The 7,579-nt window shown below is 39.4% G+C and overlaps 1 non-coding gene across 1 annotated transcript; it reads right to left on the bottom strand.

Annotated features, from left to right (window-relative positions):
* Positions 1–489: 489 nt before the first annotated feature.
* LOC112804138 (small nucleolar RNA R71) lies at positions 490–597 on the bottom strand. The gene has a single exon (XR_003202758.1). It is a non-coding gene; the product is annotated as a small nucleolar RNA R71 (small nucleolar RNA).
* Between the last annotated feature and the right edge of the window lie 6,982 nt (positions 598–7,579).

Raw genomic sequence — 7,579 nt, 5'->3', positions numbered from 1 at the left:
GAAAGGACCTTGAAGCGAAAGCTAAGAGAAGCTAAAGCACAATTCTCTGTAGAGGACCTAACAGATATCCTAAAAGAAGAAGACATGGCAGCCGAAAACAACAACAATGCCAACAATGCAAGGAAGGTGCTGGGTGACTTTACTGCACCTACTCCTGACTTCTATGGGAAAAGCATCTCTATCCCTGCCATTGGAGCAAACAACTTTGAGCTTAAGCTTCAATTAGTTTCTCTAATGCAACAGAATTGCAAGTTTCATGGATTTCCATTGGAAGATCCTCATCAGTTTCTAGCTGAGTTCTTGCAAATCTGTGACACTATCAAAACCAATGGGGTTGACCCTGAGGTCTACAGACTTATGCTATTCCCTTTTGCTGTAAGAGACAGAGCTAGGATATGGTTGGACTCACAACCTAAAGAAAGCCTGAACTCTTGGGAAAAGCTAGTCAATGCCTTCTTGGCAAAGTTCTTTTCACCTCAAAAATTGAGTAAGCTTAGAGTGGAAGTCCAAACCTTTAGACAAAAGGAAGGTGAATCCCTCTATGAAGCTTGGGAAAGATACAAACAATTGATCAGAAAGTGTCCTTCTGACATGCTTTCTGAATGGAGCATCATAGGTATCTTCTATGATGGTCTGTCTGAACTGTCCAAGATGTCATTGGATAGTTTTGCTGAAGGCTCTCTTCATCTGAAGAAGATGCCTGCAGAAGCTCAAGAACTGATTGAAATGGTTGCAAATAACCAATTCATGTACACTTCTGAAAGGAATCCTGTGAACAATGGGACGAATCAGAAGAAAGGAGTTCTTGAGATTGATACTCTGAATGCCATATTGGCTCAGAACAAAATATTGACTCAGCAAGTCAATATGATTTCTTAAAGTCTGTCTGGAATGCAAGCTGCACCAGGCAGTACTAAGGATGTTTCATCTGAAGAAGAAGCTTATGATCCTGAGAACCCTTCAATGGAAGAGGTGAATTACATGGGAGAACCCTATGGAAACATCTATAATCCTTCATAGAGAAATCATCCAAATCTTTCATGGAAGGATCAACAGAGACCTCAACAAGGTTTCAACAACAATAATGGTGGAAGAAACAGGTTTAGCAATGGCAAGCCTTTTCCATCATCTTCTCAGCAACCGACAGAGAATTCTAAGCAGAGCCACTCTGACTTAGCAACCATGGTCTCTGATCTAATCAAAACCATTCAAAGTTTCATGACTGAAACAAGGTCCTGATGTGTGGAAAATGATCCAACACAAAACTCATCGGCAAGTGTACCGGGTCGCATCAAGTAATAAAACTCACAGGAGTGAGGTCGATCCCACAGGGATTGAAGGATTGAGCAATTTTAGTTCAGTGGTTGATTTAGTCAAGCGAATCAAGTATTGGTTGAGTGATTTTGTATCCAACAGTAAGTAAATAGCAGAAAATGTAAAGAGAGAGGGATGAATTGCAGAAATTAAAAAGAACAGAAAGTAAAAGAGCTGAATCTTAAAGAACAAGAAATTAAATGACTGAAACTTAAAGTGCAAGAAATGTAAATTGCAGTAACTTAAAGTGCAAGAAATATAAATTGCATGAATGGAAAAGGGATTTGAGGACTGGGAATTCAGAAATTCAGCAAGGAAAATTAAATTGCAACAATTAATAAAGCAAAACATGAATTGAAAGTAACTAAGATTCAAACAGAAAGTGAAAATGTAATGGTTCAGCAGAAGAACCGAAAAGAGAATTAGATCTCAGGGCTCTAGAGACTAGATAGCAGAGTCTAGATCTCAATTGCCCTTCCCAGATCCAAGTTCACAAAGCAATTAACAAGAAATTAAAGATTGCAATAGTGAAGGAAATGGAATTGAACTCAATTATGCAGAAAAGAAATTTAAGAGATCTTGAATGGAGATTGAGACAGAAATTCCTCAATTCTTCAAACCCAAGACTCAAACAAGAAAAGTAAAAATGCTCAAGCAAGAACGAGTAAGAAGAGAGATCAATTCTCCTCCCAAATTCTCTGAAATCTCAGTGCCTCACTCTCAGTGAAGTCTCCAAGAGAAGGTTCAAAAGTCAAAAATAAAAGAAAAGGTTCAAAGCTCAAAAGAAAGGTCCTAATTACATCAAACTATCTCCTATTTATACACTTTCTATTCTTGGATCTTGGGATTTGGATGGGCTTTTGATTTAGTGAAGAAATGAATTAAATTGGATTTTTAATCCAATTTTCAGCCCATGAAAAATTAGCTTCCAGGAGGCTGCCCTGCCCTTGTGGAGGGCAGGGCAGGAAAGTGTGCGTGCGTGTTGGTGCGTGTGGTGCTGCAGGATGCTGCCCTGCCCTTGTGGAGGGCAGGGCAGAGTTTTTTGGTGCGCCAGATTTGGCTGCCAGTGCGTGCTACTGTTGCCGAGACCCTCTTGGTACGCCAGATTCTTGTGGGCTGGCCGTGCACCACAAAATGCTGCCCTGCCCTCGCGGAGGGCAGGGCAATGTTTCCAAAAGTGAAGTCCCACGTTCGAAACTCGGTGGAGGCACACACTACTTCTTTTCTTTTGTTTTCTTGGCACCAAAGTAAGGCCTAGTTCCTTGCTTCCTCATGGCGCCGAGTTCGATCCTTGTGGCAAGCATTGGTAAGCTTTTTCCTTGAATTTATTTCTCTGATGAACCCGATATTGCTCTTGAGGAGGGCAGGGCAGAGTTTTTGTTCCCTTTGGTCCTTGGCATCAAATTGTGCTCTGCCCTTGTTGTGGGCAGGGCAGTGATGCTTTTCATGGTTTGGCTCATTATGTTGCCCTCCTGGAGGGCAGTGTGCCCTTGTGGAGGGCAATGTTTGCTTCCTCCTTCTATGCGCCACACTCTTTTCTCCTTGGGCCACGCTTTCTTAAGCCACATTTTTCCTTTTTTTCTTTCTTTCTTCACCTACAAGAAACCAAAACAACCACTCAAAGTATCTCTAAACTCACAAGGTTTATAATTCATTAAAAATCAATTAATTCTTGCTCAAACCTCATGATTTAGCATCAATTTAATGGTAGGTTCTTGATTTAAAGAAGTTATGCATTTTCATTCCAAATCACTTACTTAAGATGCAAGAAAGTGCATAAAGACTAATAAAACAAGTGAAATTAGCTTGAAAATTGGGTATATGATGACTTGTCATCACAACACCAAACTTAAATCTTGCTTGTCCCCAAGCAAGCATCAAAACTAAGAGAAAATGAAATGAACAAGAAGAGCAAACATATCCTTATTAGGCATATAGCAGAACTTTATTTATGGAGTTTATATGCAGACAATGACAACCCAAGTTATTGTTTGCTGTTACATAATATACACTTTTCCTCAAAGGCTTACTAAACTTGCTGTTATAAGGTTTACTCTTTAATTACTCCCTTGCTAACTTTTCTTTTCTTATGTTGCTCAACATGCTTATTATTCTTTTGGAGGCTTGGTGTCTAATGTTGCAGAAGTAGCCTTTGGCTTTATTTTTTTTACTCAACATCTTTCCACCACAGACACATGGCTTACTATTTCTTCCTAGGATCATTAATGCCCAGCATCTCTTTGGATAACTAAATGTTCTGTATCTAAGTTGCTCTTTATTGTGGACTTTCAATTGGCCATCCCAAATCAGTTGATCTAAGTGACCGGGTTTTGAAATACCCCTCAAAATTTACTTATCCGAGCATATCCTAGTACAAGAACACCACAGGCATGTGTCCTAGGGTCCAAGCTATTGGTGTCCAGCCTTTATTCTTTGTTTTTCTTGCCACATTGGCTTTTTCTTCTTCCTTTTCTTTCTGTTTTATTTTCTTTTGTTCTCAAGGGTTTTTCTTTATTGATAGGAACCTTTATAACAGCAAGCTAGCTCACACTTCAATGAAAATGATACTATGCAGCAATTATTTCATGAGTTATGCATTTAATCAGACACATATACCACCATTAACTTCCATTCTACTTATGCAACATTGGATATTTACTTTCCAATTCAAACAATTCTCTTTTATTCAAGCATATGGGAAACAACACAAAATTCAGCTCGGCAATGGATGACAAGCAAAATTCAGATTTAGCATTTCTCTAGCTATTTATTAAGTGACAAAGAAAAATAAAATAAAAAAATGCACAAAGTAAAAGAAATAAACAATGGAGGCATATCATGTTTCAGACATGCATCTCCTTATTAGGGATATGAAGGAAGAAGTATGAAAGAACTTTGCCACTTTCTAATGATTGTGGCTGCCGCTTGATTCTCCCTTTTTCTTCTTTCTCTTCCCTAGCTTGGAGTAGTCTTGGACTTCTTCACCAGGGCATCTTCTAACCCAGACAGAATCTAAGAGTCCTGAGAGTCCAACTTCTTCCAATCTGTTAAGTGTTAACTCTGTGTAATGATGAGATCTTGCTTTTTGCTTGGCTTCAAATTCAGGGCATTGCTCAAATGGCTTGATCTGTGGATTGAGTGTTGGCAAATTGTGGGTCAAGTACTCCAACCTTGCTTGTATGTTTTCATCACTCTCCATTCTTTGCACATATCTAATTTCTTCCATAGTGTGATGAATATTCTTCCATTGATACAGGTTGTGACTATATTCTCCTGCTTTAGCTTGACTAAAATACAGCTTATCATATGATTCCTTGAATTCTTTGTATTGCTCTTTTTGTCCTTCAAGAATCTGTGCTTGAAATTCTTGCTGCTGAGTCATCATTTGTTGTTGCCATCTCTCTTGCTTCTCCTTCATTTGATGCTGCCAAGCTTCTCGTTCCTCTTTATCCCTCAAATATTGCTCCCTAAACTCTGGATGGGGCTCTAGATATTGCTCTTGGCACCCTTGATTTTGCTCTTGTTGAGCTTGCATGAGTTGCTGAAATAGCTCTTCAATTGTTCTTTGTAGCTGGCTCATGTCTATGGCACCATGAGCTTTATTTCGTCCTTCCTCTCTTTGTGATCTCCTTTGTCTGGGAGCTACCACCCCCTCTTGATCATCTTCTTCATTCATTCCTTCCATACACTTCTTGGTGATTCCTTTCCCCTTTTTCACTTTTTCTGTGTCCTCATCTTCAAAGATCACTCTAGCTTTGTTGCATAGCCTGAGGATGGTACTTGGATGTCCAAGACCACTTGATTTACTTGTGCTGTTAGCCATCTCTTGAATACTATCGGCTTTGAGTTGTGCGAGGTTGACTTCTCCTCCATGTAGGATGCAGTATGTCAAGAGTGCTCGTTTGATTGTGACCCAAGAAGCGTTTCCAGTAGGGAGGATAGACCTCCTTACTATCTCATACCATCCCTTGGCCACAGGAGTAAGATTTATTCTCCTCAAGTGGCTTGGAATTCCTTTTGAATATCTTTCCCAGTCTGTATTTTCCACACATAACCCTTGCAAGATCTCATCAGGATTGTTTTCCATCTGCAATCTGGTCTCATAACTAGGCTCTGCATAAGTTATAGTTCTCAACTTTAGGGCCCTAGTGATGGCTGCTGGACTGAAATCCACTTCAATTCCTCTGACATAACTTATGTAAGGGGCACTATCTTTGTTCTCTTTTATAGCATTTGCATAGAACTCCCTGATCATGACTGCACTGATGTCAACGAGAGGAGCACATAAAAGTTCCCACCTTCTTTCTTTAGTGATTTGCCTCATGATGGGGTATTCCCCGTCCTTCAACTCAAGGCCCTTCTCATAGATAACATTCTTTGTCTTCATGAATCTATGATATCTTCCTTCATGGAACTGGGACCTAAATTTTTTTGTATCATATGATGGAGGCTCGGTTACCATTGGTTCCTTTCCCGGTCTTCTTTTGGAACTTGAGGAATCCATTAGCTTTAAGGTGAAAAGGAAGGAGAAATGGAAGTAAAAGGAGAATGTGTTGTGTTTGAGATGATGCTCGGTTTTGTTGTGCAAGAGAAAAGAATTGTTGGCTTTAGTTTTGGGAGTAGAGGAGATTATGGTTTACAAGTGAAAGTAGTTTGAATGAATGCATAAGCCATTTAGTGCTAACGGCTATTTATAGGCCGATTCTTCAAACTTTCCAATAAAACCATAATAAATGAGGAAGGAGTTCGTTGGTGCTCATGAAGGGTTGAAATTGAGTTGATCATACAGAAGGTTCATGGATTGAACGGTCTGCATGCCTTGTTGAGGCTTTGACGAGGATTCTCTTCTCATTGGTTGCATGCATTTAGGTATTCGATGATGCATGCATGCAAATTCTGCTTCCCAAGGAGCGCATTTCTCTAGGCACATGTGACCACTCCTCACTTAGCTTGTCCTAGTCGTGGCCCCTCCTTGCATTTGTCGCAATCTCTTCCTCCTAAATAAACCAAAACAGCTATCCTTAGAACATTAATATAGACGTTGGCAAGTGATTTTTTTTTAGTGATCAATTGTGTCCCTTAATTAGAGATGCTAAAAGTTGGTGAACACCAAACTTATCTCTTATTGAGGGGATGGCTTAGCAATGCAAACCATTCTTTACAATTGATGTATTTTATATTTCAAAAAAAAAATAATAATAATGATGCATGATCCCTTTCTGTATGGTTTTGATTCCATGAATAGGAAATGATCTGCTGAACAGTGTTACATATGCAGACACCAAACTTAGTGTTTGGTCATATGCTTCATCAAAATGATTTTACATATATTCTAAGAATAGCCCCCTTTCTTTTGAAAAGCAAATATTGGGTGTGCCTTAAGGTACACCAAACTTAGAAGTCTGACTTATGCTCTAAAACAATGTATGCATTTATCAAATATGAAAGTTCAAAATCATGCGCAGGTAATCATAGCTTATTGGATAGAAGAAAAGACAAAAATCTTAAATCATGGGTTGCCTCCCATGAAGCGCTCTTTTATTGTCACTAGCTTGACATTGAACTCCCTTTAGGGTGGGTGATGTTGGTGGTGTCTCAATTTGTCCCCTCTCACTGTAAGCTTTCTCTGTGTGCCTTAATGCTCAATTTCAATGTGCTCAAGAGAGAGTACTTGGTTGACAGTGTAATGATCTTCTGTTCCCAGCTGTTGATATACTAGTTGCACCTTGTCACCTTTGGAAAATCCTTCAGTTGGGATTTTCTTATTTTTCCACCCTTTGTAAGCCTTCTTCTTGTTCTTCATCTTTTTCTTTCTTGTTGATCTTTCTCCCTTGACCGTGACTTGAGTTGTGATACCTTCCTGTTTGTTTATTATCTCGACTTCTTTTTGAATTCCTTCTCCTTCTTGCACCTCGACTTCTTTTTGAATTCCTTCTCCTTCTTGCACCTGCTCATTTTTCTGTTCTACTGTGTTGTTGGTTTCTTGCCTTGGAAGAAAGTCACTACTTGTCTTGCTTGTTTCCTCTTTACTTTGTGATTCTGGAAATACTTTCAGGGTGATACTTTCTTCATGCATCCTGAGGGTTAGCTCTCCCTACTCTATATCTACAATGGCTCTAGCAGTGGCCAAAAATGGTCGACCAAGTATTACGGAGTCATTCTCATTCTCTGCTGAATCTAGGATCGCAAATTCTGCCGGAAAGATGAACTTGTCAACCTTTACTAAAAGGTTTTCAATCAACCCTTTAGGATATACCACTGATTA

Source organism: Arachis hypogaea, chromosome 5 (genome assembly GCF_003086295.3).
Source record: "Arachis hypogaea cultivar Tifrunner chromosome 5, arahy.Tifrunner.gnm2.J5K5, whole genome shotgun sequence".
NCBI lineage: Eukaryota > Viridiplantae > Streptophyta > Magnoliopsida > Fabales > Fabaceae > Arachis > Arachis hypogaea.
This window is presented reverse-complemented; position numbering and strand designations above follow the sequence as displayed.